Below are 15,491 nucleotides of genomic sequence, written 5' to 3'. Positions count from 1 at the left end.
CACATTTTCCAGTAACAAGAAATGGGATAATAAAAGAGAGCTGTTAGTGTCGCTAAAGGTGTTTAGCATTAATCCTCACATGCCAATAAATGTATACACAGAAGCACTTACTGTAGTCAGGGACTCAAGCCTTGCAGGCATCATCTAGGCAGTGGAAAAGCTAACCCTGAGGTTACTGACCAGCTACAGAAATGAATGTATAAAAGTGCAAATATGCTGGTATATAGGAAATGTACACTGTTTGGTCACAGAACTACTACTGAATTTGGTTTGGTATTCATTTTAATCTAACAAGATGACTTAATTTTTTTAAAAAAAAGTATTAAAAGCTTAAGGATGCATCTCTTTGGTGAATACAATCCTCCAGGACATAGTTTAAATTTGTTGTTCTTTCTAATTTTTTCTGATCCCAGACAAACTCACTCTATGAAATTAATGTATTTTTCAAGTTCTGTTCAAAAGGATGTTCTGTAAAATGCTTTTCTTGGGGCTTATACCAGCACAAAACATTATGACATCACACTGATTTCATGAGTATTGCTGTATCAAATTATGAGCATCACATCCTCACAGCCAGCAAAATATCCCAAAATATCTCAGAACTTGTTCTGGAGAGCATTCTTCAGAACTTAATGTCTTGTACAGATATTGAAAATCTTTCATCATTATTTTTCCTCTTCTCTTTCAAAAGCATTTGCAGTTCTCTGGAAGTATGTAGCAGGATGGGAAAAAAACCCAGTGAATCCTTTCCGTGATGTACCTCAGCCTTGTCTTCAGCTCAGTGAATTTTGATCCTGCTCCTTATGTTATCTACAACTAGGTGAACATCTGCAAGTGCCAAAAGGGTTCTGGAGAAGTAGATGTACCTGAGAAGTCAGGTGAGGCTTCAAACACTGTTGTACACATTGCAAAGGCATGGGGTAACCCTGCCTGTGCAGAAGTTCCTTCCTTGATTCCTGCACAGCAAACAGCACTTGCTAAGAGGGCTCCAGAGCCTACAGATCCCCACGTGTCTTCTCTAGTATTTGCAGCAGCATGATGGCCTGTTGAATGCTATGCCATCCAGAGAACTTGTGGTATGCATGTGGTATCCCTTTCCTTAGAGCTAGCATGCTTTGCTCTCAGGACACAGGAATATTTCATAGTAATCTGTGGGCTTTATATTTAATATTAAACATGGATGGTATATTTTGCATTATTTAAATATTTCATTTATCACTTTGCAGTACATGCAAATTGCATTTTCTCTTGACTCCTGCTTTCTGGAGCAATACAGAATGTTTCCACACAAGCTATGCAGCCCTGAGCCACCTGCCAGATTCCCATGTATTATAACATTTTCAGCCAGCTGCTGTGGTAGCTGTTCATGCCAAGGGCAAGAATTCCCCTGCTCTGGTTTTAGCTTTCATGCAGTCCAGAGCCTGCTTTCACCCAGTGCCGAACTGTGAGTGTGCAGCCTGAGTCAGTGAGAGCCAAAATAAAATGTGAAACGTCACAGAGCCCATAACCAGTTGGTGGAGCCCAGGTATTGTGCCCTGGTCCCAGAGACAGTGCAATGCCTTCTCTTCCTCCCCGCCCCCCAGTGCACTATCCCAGTCCTTTCCTGGGGGCATTCTAGGCAGGATAGCATATGTATAGGCATAGTGATCCCAGAGGAGATATTTGGCAGCAGATACTAAGTGGCTGATTGCTGGGAGCTGGTGTTGTACCTCTGGCTGGGTCACTATTAACCCCAGTTCTGCCGGGGGCATGCTGCTGAATAATGTGAGTCAGAATTTTTTACCATTTTAAGAGCTAATAACGTGTTTTATTTTATTTTCGTGGAGCTTTTCTGCTTGTTTGGGGTTTAATTTATTTTTTTTTCTTTTTCAGTTTACGATTGGATATCAAATAGGCTTTTCTTATTGTTCCTTTCAGGTGGTTGGCATTTCTGAATGGTTTGCAGTTTTCTGGTGGACACCTCACTTCCTCATCAGAGTACTCAGAGTTATTTGGGAGTGTTCAGGAAACAGGAGTCTCCTTACAAGAGTCCATTTGTTTTGGGTGCCCAGTTCAAATATATGCTGGGCATGGGGTTTTGATTCTTCAGAAATTCCTGACATTCTCCTCTGGAAGACAGACGTCTCAGATGGGACATCCAAGATCATTAGCTGATTTTCTGGAAAATAAAATTCAATTGGCAGTGGCCCATGAATATATTTAATCACATTCTTGTCCTTAATACAGGCAAAATACCATCACTGCCTAAAGGGTTTGTTTCTGCTGATTGCAGATAGAAAAGAAAGTCACAATCTGTGACTCTGTAGGTACTGTCAGAAAGCATTGTAAACATGCACACAGAGAAGTTTCCTTCCCAAAGCCAGCTTGTATCTGAGAAAAGTCATCTTTCATGCTAGCACAGCTTAGTGATTATTTCTGTCTAGGTTCTGATCTCAGGAAAGGTACAACAGTTCAGAAAAAAAGAAATCCAAGTGGAATAGGTGGATGAACTATTATGTGGAAGGAAAAAAACACTCTGATGAAATTATGCTGTGAAGAAACTCTGAAGATCTGATCAGGAGTTAAAAACCTTAACTCTTACTGAAGAGCTGGGAAAAAAGGATGTGCTCAGCCATGGAAAGGGCACAAGTGTAGAAAAGGACCTCTGGGAATAAGTGATGTACTGCCACTTGTAGCTGGTAGTTGGAGAGGCTCTGGTGTTGTAGAGCTGGACTCCCAGCAACACATCTGTGAGCTGTGAAGAAATGGTAGAGACATCATGTATTCTGGGAGAGTTTACATACAATTTCTTTAGTATCTCTGAATTTTGCAGGATGTGGAGGATCTGAATGTGTAGGATTCCTGTATATGAAGTTGTGAAGAAAAAATACCACACCTTATAGTCACTGGGGAAAAAATATTCTCCCTGCAGAATTAGAAGATTCATAGTAATAGTGCTTCAGTTTTTGATATTGTATGTTGAAATATTCATGGCTAGCCCCTGAAGAATTATAGATTTGATAATGAATTACAATCACATTCCCTCAGACAGCCTTAACTTTTGAGTAGAGTACCTTGCTGCTCTTCAATGGAAGAGAGCAGATAAAGAAATATCACCTGCAATTTCACTTGCTTTCTAGAGCCTGTAGAGCAAGAGCATGACTAATTAATGCTCATCAGCACCTGGCCAGTCTTATCTACCCCAGAGAGACAAGGGAAGTCCTGGGGTAAAGCTGATCCAAGGGCAGGTCCAGCTGTTCATTTATCTGTTGATTTTTTCAATGAATGGTCAAGTGCTGGACAGCTTCTGCCTGTTGAGGGCCTTCTCAGGCGGCACAGATTGGGGCACAACAGGAAAATTTTGACTGTGATGAGCAATGCACTTTTGATGAGTATGTGTAGTCACAGCAAAACTACACAAAAGGGAGAGATGCCTCTGAAGTAGAAGGGTTAAAGGCCCATCCCTTTTTAAAGTGGTTCCTGAAATGGGCGATTCCCCACTTGCTCTTTTGTATTGCTTTGGTGCTGATTGACTCAGAAGTTGACCTGGGGTGCTCTGCTGCTGGGCAGAGGAAGTTTGGGGGAAGTGGCTGTAACAAACAGCTGGGCAGGCTTCACATACCATGTGCGTGCTTCACAAACTCTCATTCCTGTTTTCCAGGCCCTTTCATCTCAGTAGATCTCCTTCAGCATTCTCTTTGCCTGAGCTCTTTGCCACTTCTGCAGCAGCTTTGGAGATACCCTTTCTGTGAAAGCAGCACAGAGCCTTCTGCAAGGAAGGTTGAGCACTTGGACTGTAAACACAAACGGTATCCTTTTCTTTCTTGGGGGTATGTTAATCCAAAGAAGCCATTAAAGACCTGAGACAGTTCTCACATACTTAATTGGGTGTCTGATTTGGGGTTTGTTTGGGGTTTTTTTGCTCTGCAAGTCTGAACAACTTGTCCTGCTCATTCTCACCTAATTTCCTGTTCATGCTGGTCCTGACTTTTTCCTAAGAAGCTTGTCTTCCTTCTGAAGTAAGTGGTATTTTGAAGGGAATTCATCAGAAGCTCAAGGGCAAAAACAGTACGATCATTTATCTTTATAAGCAAAAAGAAGTTCCAATGTCACCTCTGGAGAAATTCTGCATGTTTGATTGCTTTTTCCATGTAGTATTTCTTTGTGTCCTTCTCTTCATATCTACCCCAACCCACCTGTTTTATTAAATGCATGCCAAAGTATTGTGTTCTTCTTGTACAGCCAAAAAAGCAGTGCATGTCCTAATAATTGTATGCCACAAGTGTGATACTTGAATAGAACAGAATATAATACTGTATTACATTATATATATATATACACATATATATATATATAATATTTATATTACATAGGAGTAAAAACCAGAATAACTTTGAAAGTGAGTACATTTTTCCATCAGTTTCCACATATTTTAGGTCAAAGCAAAAAGATGTCTCTCTGCTGATGTCATAGCTCATAGTCATAACAAACTCATGGCAAACTGGACTGGATTCTTTGGGGAAAGAACGTGTTTAGCCACAGAGTAACTGAAAGGTAAGACACCTGCTCTCATCTTGCCAACCTCCAAACACAGAGTGTTTGTGGTAGAGCAGGGCACTAATATGCATTACTGCATTTTAACAGCACATCTTGAATCCTATGACACTCTTACTCACCTTGAGTAGGACTTCACTCCATCAAGAGTCTTGCTAGTTTTGACAAGGTTTTGGGGTAAGGAACTAAAGGACACAAGTAAAACTAAAATACAGATTCTTCATCTGTGTTTTGAATGTGCATGGAAGCACAAAATGAACCTCATAGAACAAATCATTGACACAGGATGACTTAAATTGGAACTGATCTCTGGAGGTTATCTAGCCAAAAAAAAAAAAAAAGCCTAGGTAGCATTTTGTTGTACAGTTTTAGCTCTGACTTCATTCTAATTTCTCAGTTCCTAGAAAAACTCAGGTACCCCATTATTTGGAAATACCATGCAAACTACTAAATGAAGGCACTTCAAACCAATTAATTAGAACTTATTCCTACCTGTGTTTGATTACAGTCTTAGGTTGGGAACACAAGAAAAGAAAAGAAATTTCTATCTTGATGAACTACATCAAAAAATGTGGATTGACTGTAACTCTTCTACATCAGAAAGTAAGTTGAGAGCTTGAGGGCTCTAAGAAGTTTCAGATAAAATTATAATACCATAATTGCAAAAATTAGTAGTAATTCTGTTATTTAGTCCTATGTGTGATGATAAGTAACACAGAAAGCCCATCTCATTTCGAAACTGAAAGACCTTTCTGCTGGTCCTCTTTAACTTGCAGTGAGGACTAGAGAAACCTTCTGTTCCACTCCTCAGCACATATAATTATAAGACTGTTCTTAGTTACAGTGGTGCAAACCAGGGCTGGCAGTAGAGTTGTGCATCTGAAAAGTGTTCGACCACTGTTTCTTCCCAGACTTTCCTGAGAATACCAAACTCTTAAATTGACAAGTGCAGCCCCACATCTCCAACTTCTGTTTGAGTACTAACTTTTCTTGCCTACTGCCAGGATTTATTCCTCTGCAGCACAAACATTCCTGGGCAGGAAGGTTCATGTCTGCCCAGGCTGTGGTTATTCTGATTTGTATATGAAGTACTAGAGGGACTAACTGGTTTGATGGATGAGAGGTGTCAACATTAGACCATATGGACTGCTTGGTCTCTGCCTGTGTCTGTGAATATAAGCAAAAATACACTGGAGTTTTTCTCCCTTTGGAGTTCCTTTCAGGGATTCCATTACAGACTCTTATTTTACGGAGGCTATGATAAGGGAGAGCCAGTTAAAATGAGCCCTTGGTATTTAAAGCTGGCAGCTATAGTTTGCCTATACAAAGAGCTGTAAGAGAACTTGGCTTCCTTCTTGGGCTCAGTGACATGATAGCAGCTGAGGACACAGCACTTGCAGCCCTCCTCCTACCCCAGATTTCTTCTGGCACTCCAGCTTTAGTTCACTCAACAGGGATGTCTCTGATCAGATCTTATTTTTTCATCATAGATCTGTCTCATATGGACAGTGCAAGATGGTCAAAGAGTATGCAAAGAAGTTTATAAGTAGCTGTCCAGCTTACAATGCTGATTAACTCATTTGCATCTTTTTAAGGCAGAATGAGACTTCCTGAAATACAGCATTGGGCAGTCTTGCCTCAAGAGCTTAACAGAACTGTGGTGGTAGCGAGCATAGAGCCGCAACCTCAAAGATGAGAGGGCAGGTTGTCTGGGTAGCATAGACCTTCTGCAAGACTTTAACTACAATTTAGTACATAATAATCCATGTATTATGGGCTTTCCTGCACATGCCAAGCAGTGGCTGTGAACTGGCCATTAAAAAGATACCATCTTAGTGTAACAGAGACCTCTCCATTGGATGCTGTTTATGTGAAAACAGGCACCATGCTGGAACAAAAGAATTAATTCAAATCTTTACAGTTCTCTTTGATTTGCACCAGAAATATCCAATACAGTATCTCTGAAATGATTATATTTTAAGGCTTAGCTCGTCAAGCATTTGGTCTCTGCACTGTACTCCCAAAAGGCAAATGAAAGCTCAGTACTCTTTGGGACTTTACTTGTATCAGCATCTTTACTATAAAATCACCTATTACTTGGCAAAATTGGTGCTGCTTACTGTACCCAAAAGAAGGTGTTTTCATTTGAAGAGAGTGTAATTTGTGATAACTCCATCCATCACTTTGTCACTTACCCAAAAGATACAATTAAATATCTATTAAAGCTTTGAGTTTCTGGAACACTGATCTTCCACAGATCATTTCATCAAAAGGCTCAAATAACTAATTTCTTGTAAGGAGGATGAGCCAAAGCTTCTGGTTGGTATATATGCATGTATGGAAAAATGAACTGTATGGGATTCTCATGCTTTGACAGGCAGAGTTTAAAGGCTTTTCTTTTGCAAAGGGTTAAACATATAATTAAGTTCAAGTGTGCTTGCATGTTGTTACATTAAATAAAAAATAAAAAGAAGGTCTCAAGGGAATATTTTTCACTCAGATCCAATAATTTTTAAAAATTACTGACTTTTCATCTCTTAAAGGTTTACAAGCAGATGTACTTAAAACAGTCTGTTTTTCTGCTACAAGAAACTATGTACAGATTTTAGTAAAATATTTCAGAAACCTGTATATCTGAGGAAAAAAAACCCCTCAACATGTTAAAGAGCTATTATCACTTAAAATTTACAGAAATTAAAGAAAGATCCATAAAACATTCTTTACAGTTTTTCAAATTCATGTATTTGAGAGCACATCATCAGAGTTTCTTGCATAAGTAATAGAAAGATCTAAGATGTGTTAATATCCATGTCACCAAGTAGAAATTCCTTCAGTACTTTTGCTACTTTATAAACGTACTTTACTGGTTAGAGTCCAAAGGAAACAAGTGGTGTTAATGATACTTGTTCCTCTAAAAAAAAAATTTCCTCTGCACTTACATGTATGTACCCATGTCATGGATCTGATCCCTTTCCCAGTGTTTGCTTACAAAGACATGCGCTGTGCATGTAAACACACATGCAGGCAGCAGTGCACAGAAGGGGGAGGCAAACACAGGAAAGGGATGTTTCAGAGGTGCCAACTGTTTGAGCTACAGCCTTTTGGGAACCTGGCAACCCAATGCAACACCTGACTGATCTGTTTTTGCAATGGAAGTTCTGCCCCAGTGCCTGAAAGTGAGATTAACATCTACTTTGCATAGATATCTTGATTATGATCACAAAAACAATGCAACATATTTACTTGTGTGAGTATGTGCATAATAATGCAATTCAGCACACATACACTGCAATCTCTGAGTACAGCTGTTGCCATGTGACTGGGAGTTGATACACTTCTCACAGGAATGCACCAGGCATCACAATATATATTTTCTCAGTGCTGTGCTCAGTGACAAATAAATTAGGGAAGAGCTGGTCTTGGTCCCACTCTGGACACCATTAAAGAAATGGTTCTCCCCATTTAGAACAGGAAGACTGACATTGTCTCCTATGACTTATTGCCGTTTGAAGGTGTTGCACTTGACACAGGGCATGAGGAATGTAGGAAAGAAGGGAAATAATTCCTTTAAATTATTTTTTAGAAAACATGGGCCTGAATTGCCAACTTTGATGTCTTTTCAGGACAGGAATCTCTGAAGGTGCAGGAAGTGCATCTGCCTACTGAGAGGAGAGAGAGTCAGAACTGGTGGAGAGTTGTACCACCTCCCAGCAACATCGCGTGTCTCCTTTCCAAAGGGAAACTCTTGTACCTCTGCCTGTTTAAGGGCAAGCCTGCAGGTGCAGATGTAGAGAGACATCCACACTTTCAGTCAGCAGAGCATTCAATGCCCTCCTGACTGCAAGCTGTCATTTTTTGTGTTCAGAGTGAATGAACTAATGTGAGTACTGCATTGTGTTGCTCCAGAGCATGTAATGCATCTGAGGGCATTTGTTTCATGCCCTGATAAATGGCACAGGGATGTGATAAAATAGTTAAGGGTAAAGACCAGATGGGATAGTGCAGAGTGAAAGGAATCAAAACTAGAGCAACCTAATACATTGGTATGTATTGTGGGGGACACCCCTACCCCAAACCTTAGGGACACCTGATTGCAGTAGAACAAAACAGAGCCATGCTAAGGATCTGCTGCTCAGGTTTGCTCCTGGGACTTCTTACACTTGTTTCTTAGGAAATATGTCTGTAGCATTCACTTCAGGCCTTGTCTAAGCCTCTCTGTCTTAGACATTTCACAAGCCAGGGTAATGTCACTGTCTGCACCTCAGACTGGAGATAACCTTCTGCCAGCCAGATGTAAAAGCTTTTGAGACACAGCATTGTCTGTTCTTCTTCTGACCCTCCATGAGGATGTGCTATGCTTGTGTGGGGGGTCTCCTTATTCAGGCTCGGTTCTGGTGTTCTCAGGTTTTTTTAGAGCACCTTTGAGGCAAGTTAAAGGCCTATTTTGAGAGACTTCTCTTTATACATGGAAGAATAACCTCCTTTAAAGCATCTCATGGTAGGCCAAAGCAGGGGTAGAGCTTCCACCTTACATTCTCTTCAGGCACAAGTTAGGCGAATTTTAAAATTACTTCAAGATTACTTAAACACCTATTTTATAAGAATCTTGAGTTATTCAGCTTTGTACACTTATTAAGACCTGTCAAATCCAAACTCTCACCCTGAAAGGCATTCAGAGCCCAGTCCAACATGCTCTTGAATGCTTTCAGGGATGGGATATCTACAACCTCTCAGTTAACCTGTACAAGTATTTCACCAAACTCATCACAATTTGTTTTTCCTTAAATCTAGTCTGAATCTATGTGGTCTTTTAGTCTACAGACATTACATCTTGTATTATCACAACATGCCCTAATACTAAAGACCTCATCTTTCATCTAAGCCTCCATTTAAGTATTGAAAGGCCAGAATAAGGTTTTCACAGAGCCTTTCGTTCTCCAGGCTGAACAGCCCCAACTCTCAGCCTGTATTTGTAGCAGATGTGCTCCAGCCCTCTGATCATTTTTGTGGCCTCCTCTGGACTCATTCCAACAGGTGCTTGTCTTTTGTGTGCTGATGACCCCAGAGACAGCACTCCAGGTGGGGTCTCAAGGGACCAGAGCAGAAGGGAAGGATCACCTTTGATGTGGTGGCTTCTGTTGATCTGTTGCTGCAGACCAGGACAAAATTTGTTTTCTGGGCTACAAATGCACATTGTCTGTTGTTTACTTCCAAACTGGAGAGCTGTCAGCTTCACTGCTGATTTGGCAACTGAGGTGACATTTATCTTTTGTCTACCCTTGCTCTTTTCCCTAGAGTCACAAATCCATTATTTTCCCTAAAAGCTCCATATACCTTCCCTCCCTGATATTCCAGCAGCCACTATTAGCCAGCTTGAAGTCCTGCTCTCCAGAGCTATCCTTGTAGTCTCTTTGACTCAGGTGTGGTGCAGTGGTCCCCTGGCACAGGTGTCCCACTACAGACATCTGCTCCCATTAAGGCCAGCCAGTTTCCCTGCTGCAGTATTGTTTAGCTGCAGGATGCTCTGACTCCCTCCCTAATGTGTCTGATAACTAGCACAAGCCATCTGACAAACTACCAAGATCACTTGCTTCTAATCTGCCTCAGAAAAGCCTGAATTTGACTCCCCTTACCCTAAACTTTATGCTATATTCTAGTCAACCTGTTCTGGGGGATTTTGTATTTTTTTTCTTCATTAAAGTTCAAGGAAAGGAAAGAAGAAAGCTTGTTCTCTGAAAAGGCTGACAGCCAGTCTCATGGGCATAGTCTGAAAGTACTTTGTACACCAGCAGTTCTATTACTTACACATTTAATGAATGCACAAAGGTTACATGGTTTCAGATTTCCCAACCATAACCCTTTCTGGGAACACAAAATCAAATTTTAGTCTTTGGCAGGTCACTCATCCCCCACAGAAGTCAATGCATTTGGAAATGGAACCAACATTTGACCTACCTCCTATGACTGCTTTTTATAAAGAAAGTAACTTCTCAGGTATTATGTTCATCTGAATTTCTCTATTTAAATACACATCTAAAAAGCAGAAGAATACAAAAGTAACTTCAGGGGAAAAATACTCCTTGTATGCTTCTGCAAATCTGAGGGAACACTGGACATGTGCCCAGCAATAACTTCAGACTCTTTAAGCAAATTGGGTCCTTACAATGTTACTCAAGCTTCCCTAATGAATGATGATTTGCTTACGTATTACTTGGCAGTGAGCTACCAAGGCCCTATTAAACAAAATGCATATTAATATTGTCTTAAGTAATGGTTTTTACAGTCCACTGTCATTATGCTGAATTAGCTCTGCAGAGAAAACTTGAGGAAATACATGTTCAACAAAGTAGAATATAATGTGTGCAACCTATGTGCAGCAGATACCTGAAGGGAGAGCCTCTCAGTTCAGCAACATGCCTTCACATCAGAACAGGAAAGTTCTGGAAACTCTAGGGCTCCTATACTGGCATTTATTTTCCATCAGCAGTATATATCTGTGTAGATCCTGGCACTACGTGTTTGTAAATGTGTGTGTGTGTGTGTTTGTGAAAGATAATAAAGGGAGAAAAAAGTGTCAGTCTCCAAAGGCCCCCAGCTTTAGAAGGGGCAAATAACTGGTAGTGAAGTTTTGAGTGATTCGTAAGATCTGTCATGTACCACCCTTCAGGACATGTATTTCCAGTTATTTCTGATCACCCTGTTTGGTAGCTTTCATGTTTTTTCATGCTTTGCCTCAAGGGAAAAGATTATTCAACTATTAGGTCATCTTGTACAACTGCTTTTCTTTCTCAAGAGTCCTCTTTTTCCAGAAAGGTACTCCAATGGTAGTTGTAGCAGAGATTCCTAAAGGATGAGATACTGCAGATAAGATTACAGCCAAGCCAGCATGACCTGACACTGTGTCACACCATAAAAAGAAAATAAGGCACATTTCTTCTGCAGTTTTTCTATATGGCATCTTTTTTGAGATTTCCTAATAGATAAAAGGGGGAAGCATTTTTTCTCTGCCTTTCCAGTGCTTACATTCACACAAATATTTTTGTACCATTACCTATAGTGGCAACAAAGGTCCAACACAGAGACTAATTCTGGGGGAAAAAAATATAACATAACAACATAACATAACATAACATAACATAACATAACATAACATAACATAACATAACATATCCATTTAAATGTATGGCTTTGTCATTCAAAGTTCTGAGTTAGAAAACCCCTTCATCACCAGGTGAACATGACATTGCCAAAAGGTTAATTCCTGCTCTGGCTTTTAACCTCACAGCAACATCTCTTTACCTATGATAGCTTAATGTTCAAACACTAAGAAGAATCTTGCGGTGATGCTTCAGGGTGTGGGAGGTATCCAGTAGGTGCCATCCCTCACTCTGTGTTGATATGGTATCAAAGAACAATACGTAAACTCATTTTCATGAGCATTTTCTGGCCCTCCTATTGACTTTGGAGATTGGATAACCACAACTACTGGGTACGTTGTGGTTGGGCACCTGTGGTTTAGGAGGCAATACTGCAATCAAATTTGGTTTATTTCTTTGCTGGTTACTCCACCCTGGTTGTGCTATCTGTCATGGAATTAGCTGATTCTGCATGTTTTGCTGTTCCTGGGACTATGATCTATCTCCCTGGGGTGGGCATGAGCTCTGGACAGGTCCTGACACTGAAACATCCGTGCATTCTTCCCCCAGTTCTCCCGTACCTCACATCTCCACACTGCTTTCTACTGCATGAAAACCTGGGTGTGCAGGCTGGATCATCTTCAAGCTGAAGAGCTGATCAATTAGCAGGAACTCTTTGCAATAAACCTGCTTTGCTGACCTAGAAACCAAAAAGCATTTAGTTTATCAGCCACAGATTTGCCTTTGTCCTGCAGGTGGTTCCCAGTGCTGGGTGGTGATCCGTCACCTGTGAATCATCCTTTCCCAGGTGTCACTGTCTGTGGCTCCACCCATTGTGTTGCTAGTGGCTTTTCCTGGGTGCAGGTGCACACTGTGATTACTCCATCACATCCTGTTAGTCTTGGATCAGAGAAGGTTTTGTGGAAGCTTCTTCTGGGGGCCTTGACAGACAGACACAGAGAAGACTGAGTGAACAGCTGAAGTTGTTTACTTGATACCTGACTATGGGTAAAATTTTAAGCTCTTCCCAGTGCCCTTAGGGCACTATTAGACCTTAACAGCCCAGATGAGACTCACCTAGGCCTCTCCCACACCCTTTGCCAGAAGATCAATGCAGGCACAGTTCTGAGCTTTGTTTTTTGTCTGACAGATATTGTGGGTATGTTTGCACTCAGTGCTGTCTCTGACTGTTCACCTAGTTGGACCTATAGCTCTGTCTCCTGCTCCCTGTGATTGGACTCTGAGATGTCCTCTGGACCTGATCCTTTAACTTGCTCTGTAAGGGATGGTTACTTAACCATATTATTCCTGCCCTGTGGGGTGGCACCCTAGATGGTGATGGCATTTCTTATACTGGGATCATACTTGGGCTCTGGCTTGTCCTCTCTTGTGAAGCAACCTTTCTCTTGTTGATGTCTGACGTGGTCAGAGGCTTTGGCAGAAATACCCATTTGAAATTTTGGTAAGGCATTATTTTGTGTGCTGTTTGGTTATCTAATTTTCATGCCTCTTGTTCAGAAAAGACACAAGTTATGCTTATCATAAAGCAATATTTAGTCTCCACTCATCCCATGTACAATAGGTACAAGCCTCTGGAAGTCAAAACAAACACTGATGAAGATGATGGCTCACCAAGGTTGGAGGGGTTGCCAAGGTTAAGTGAGCAGCTGTCACTGGGCTTGTTCAGTTTAGAGAAGGCTGAGTGGAGACCTCACTGCAGTCCATGACTTTCTCAAGGGGACAATGGGGAGGGAAATGCTGATCTCCTTCTGGTGACCAGCAAGAGGATGTGAGGAGATGGAAGGAAGCTTAATCAGGGGAAGTTCATATTGAACATTAGGAAAAGCTTCTTCACTGAGAAGTTGGTTGGGTGCTGGAGCAGAGTCCCCAAAGAAGCAGTTGTAGCACCAAGCCTGACAGAGTTTAAATAGTGTCTGGAGGATGCTGTCATATATTTTAGTGTTAGTCCTATGAGGAGCAGGGAACTGGGCTGAATGATCCTTATGGATCTCTTCCCATTAGAGATATCTTATGATTTACAAAGCCCAGAACACTTCCTCCTGGCTCTATGAGGGCACTGCTATTATAGGAACAAGGCATTCCCAGGTGGAAAATGAGCAGTATGGAAGGCTACCTTTGCTGATCCACCCTAATCATCATTTTAGAAAGACAGCAATTTGCAGGCAGTTGGGTATGAGGAAGTAATGCTGCTTGATGAGTTGGCAGGACCTGCATGCTCTTTTTCCAGGTTTGTCTGCCTGCTGATGGATCAGCTGTGCTGCTGAACAGACAACGTGGCCACAGGGGGAGCAGCCCAACAGCACAAAGGTGTGCTGTTGCAAGCTGATTAGAGAATTGGAAAAATGATGTTTCACTGACTTATACTCAGGGCCTCTGTAGCCTTGATAATGTAGTCAATTCCCTGGGCTGCAGAAAGAGTGGAGCCCCACAGGTGAGCTGTTTGTAGATCTAAGCTATTAATAGCTATCCTCAGCTAAGGCAGACTGGGTCAAGGAGCTCTCCTCTCTCCTGTACCTCTGAATTCACAGTAACTTAGAACCTGCTATAATTGCACAGGCAGCAAATCACTGAGCACCTTAAATAAAGATGAAAGAAAACAGCATGTACCATCAGAGGTTAATCTGTGAACCATGATGGCCCTGTTGCCTACAGAAGGGCTCCACATCTTCGGGGGGTACAGGGAACTTTTCTTGAATGTTCAGTAGACACTTCAGTGATGTAAAAGTTGAGTTAGGGGTGTCCTGAATGAGGAATGTGGCAGTGGCCATGTCTCAAGAGGCAACCTAACCCTTAACCCATATTTAGGTGGTGCCCAAGTAATCCGAGAGCTGTGGAGGTGGTGGAGTCTGGTTTCCTATGGTATTGTCTTGTGGTGTGTTATCTGCTATCTCATTAGATGGAAAATCCCACTGTCTTACCAGGAATAGAGTTCAGGACATTTCACTCTTTGCACCCATCAAGGGCAACCATGCTGTAGCCTTCTCAGTGGGGGAGTTGATGGAGGTTTTCTTCTCACCACCTGCTGGTTTATTTTCCACGCTGGAGGAGCTGAAGATATCTGAAGCTGCCATGTGTTTGTTACATTGGACTGGCAGGCCAGCAGGATTGAAGGTTGCTGGGAGGAAACTGAGTGAAATTATGCATACACATAAACATGCACACACAGTGCACTATTACAGTAACCTCATTGCCTTAGGAAACCAAGCTTCAAGTAGCACGAGCTGTAGTAGGATTATATGAAAAATGGTCTTTTCTTCAAATAGCAAGGGAGTCACTAAAGTTTGGACACCTAGTGGTTCAATGACATCTGAACATGGACATACACAGAGAGAGAACAGAAGAACAGAACGAAAAGTGACAAAAAAAAAAATCTCAAAAATGTACACAGTTCACTAAGATATTTTTGAAGTATGAGTGTGCTTGTAATACAGTATACACACACAGCTGTACTGAGCAGTGGACATAACTCATAAACTTTAAAAAAAGTAGAATTGTTTTTATTCTTCTTGCAGAAATAGATCACAACATATTCAAGGCTGATGGTGTAAGTCCATTTTTAAACCTACCTAGTGGAGTACTGTCCCAACAAAAAAGTTGTTCTGCAGTGTTTTCTTTCAAAAGAAAAGAAATCCATTCAAAATAACCGTCAAGCTACAGTCAGGTTTTTGTTTGGTTTGTCCCAAGCAGCCCCTTGCAGATGATTATAAGCTATATTTGTCTCTGTTTCTTGTTCCACATGGAACCACGTGTAGAGGTCAGAGGAGCTGTGACTGCTCTTCTGATCTCTACATGGTCATAATG

The 15,491-nt window shown here is 41.3% G+C and overlaps 2 long non-coding RNA genes across 3 annotated transcripts; one reads left to right on the top strand and one right to left on the bottom strand.

Annotated features, from left to right (window-relative positions):
* Nucleotides 1-1,532: 1,532 nt before the first annotated feature.
* Nucleotides 1,533-11,454, top strand: LOC147655786 (uncharacterized). The gene is made up of 5 exons (XR_015274870.1): nt 1,533-1,764; nt 3,641-3,788; nt 4,416-4,533; nt 5,042-5,136; nt 8,157-11,454. It is a non-coding gene; the product is annotated as an uncharacterized LOC147655786 (long non-coding RNA).
* LOC111945848 (uncharacterized) lies at nt 9,322-15,440 on the bottom strand. Of its 2 annotated transcripts, none has more exons than XR_015274866.1 (4): nt 15,257-15,440; nt 14,609-14,816; nt 12,457-12,610; nt 9,322-12,369 (listed from the first exon to the last, which is right to left on the bottom strand). It is a non-coding gene; the product is annotated as an uncharacterized LOC111945848 (long non-coding RNA). The 2 variants fall into 2 exon arrangements; XR_002871848.2 differs by having other exon boundaries at nt 14,609-14,805; nt 15,257-15,436.
* Nucleotides 15,441-15,491: the final 51 nt, after the last annotated feature.

Source organism: Cyanistes caeruleus, chromosome 1 (assembly GCF_971803275.1).
Source record: "Cyanistes caeruleus chromosome 1, bCyaCae1.hap1.1, whole genome shotgun sequence".
Classification (NCBI taxonomy): Eukaryota; Metazoa; Chordata; class Aves; order Passeriformes; family Paridae; genus Cyanistes; species Cyanistes caeruleus.
The sequence above is the reverse complement of the archived record's forward strand: the minus strand, read 5'-3'. Positions and strand labels throughout refer to the sequence as shown.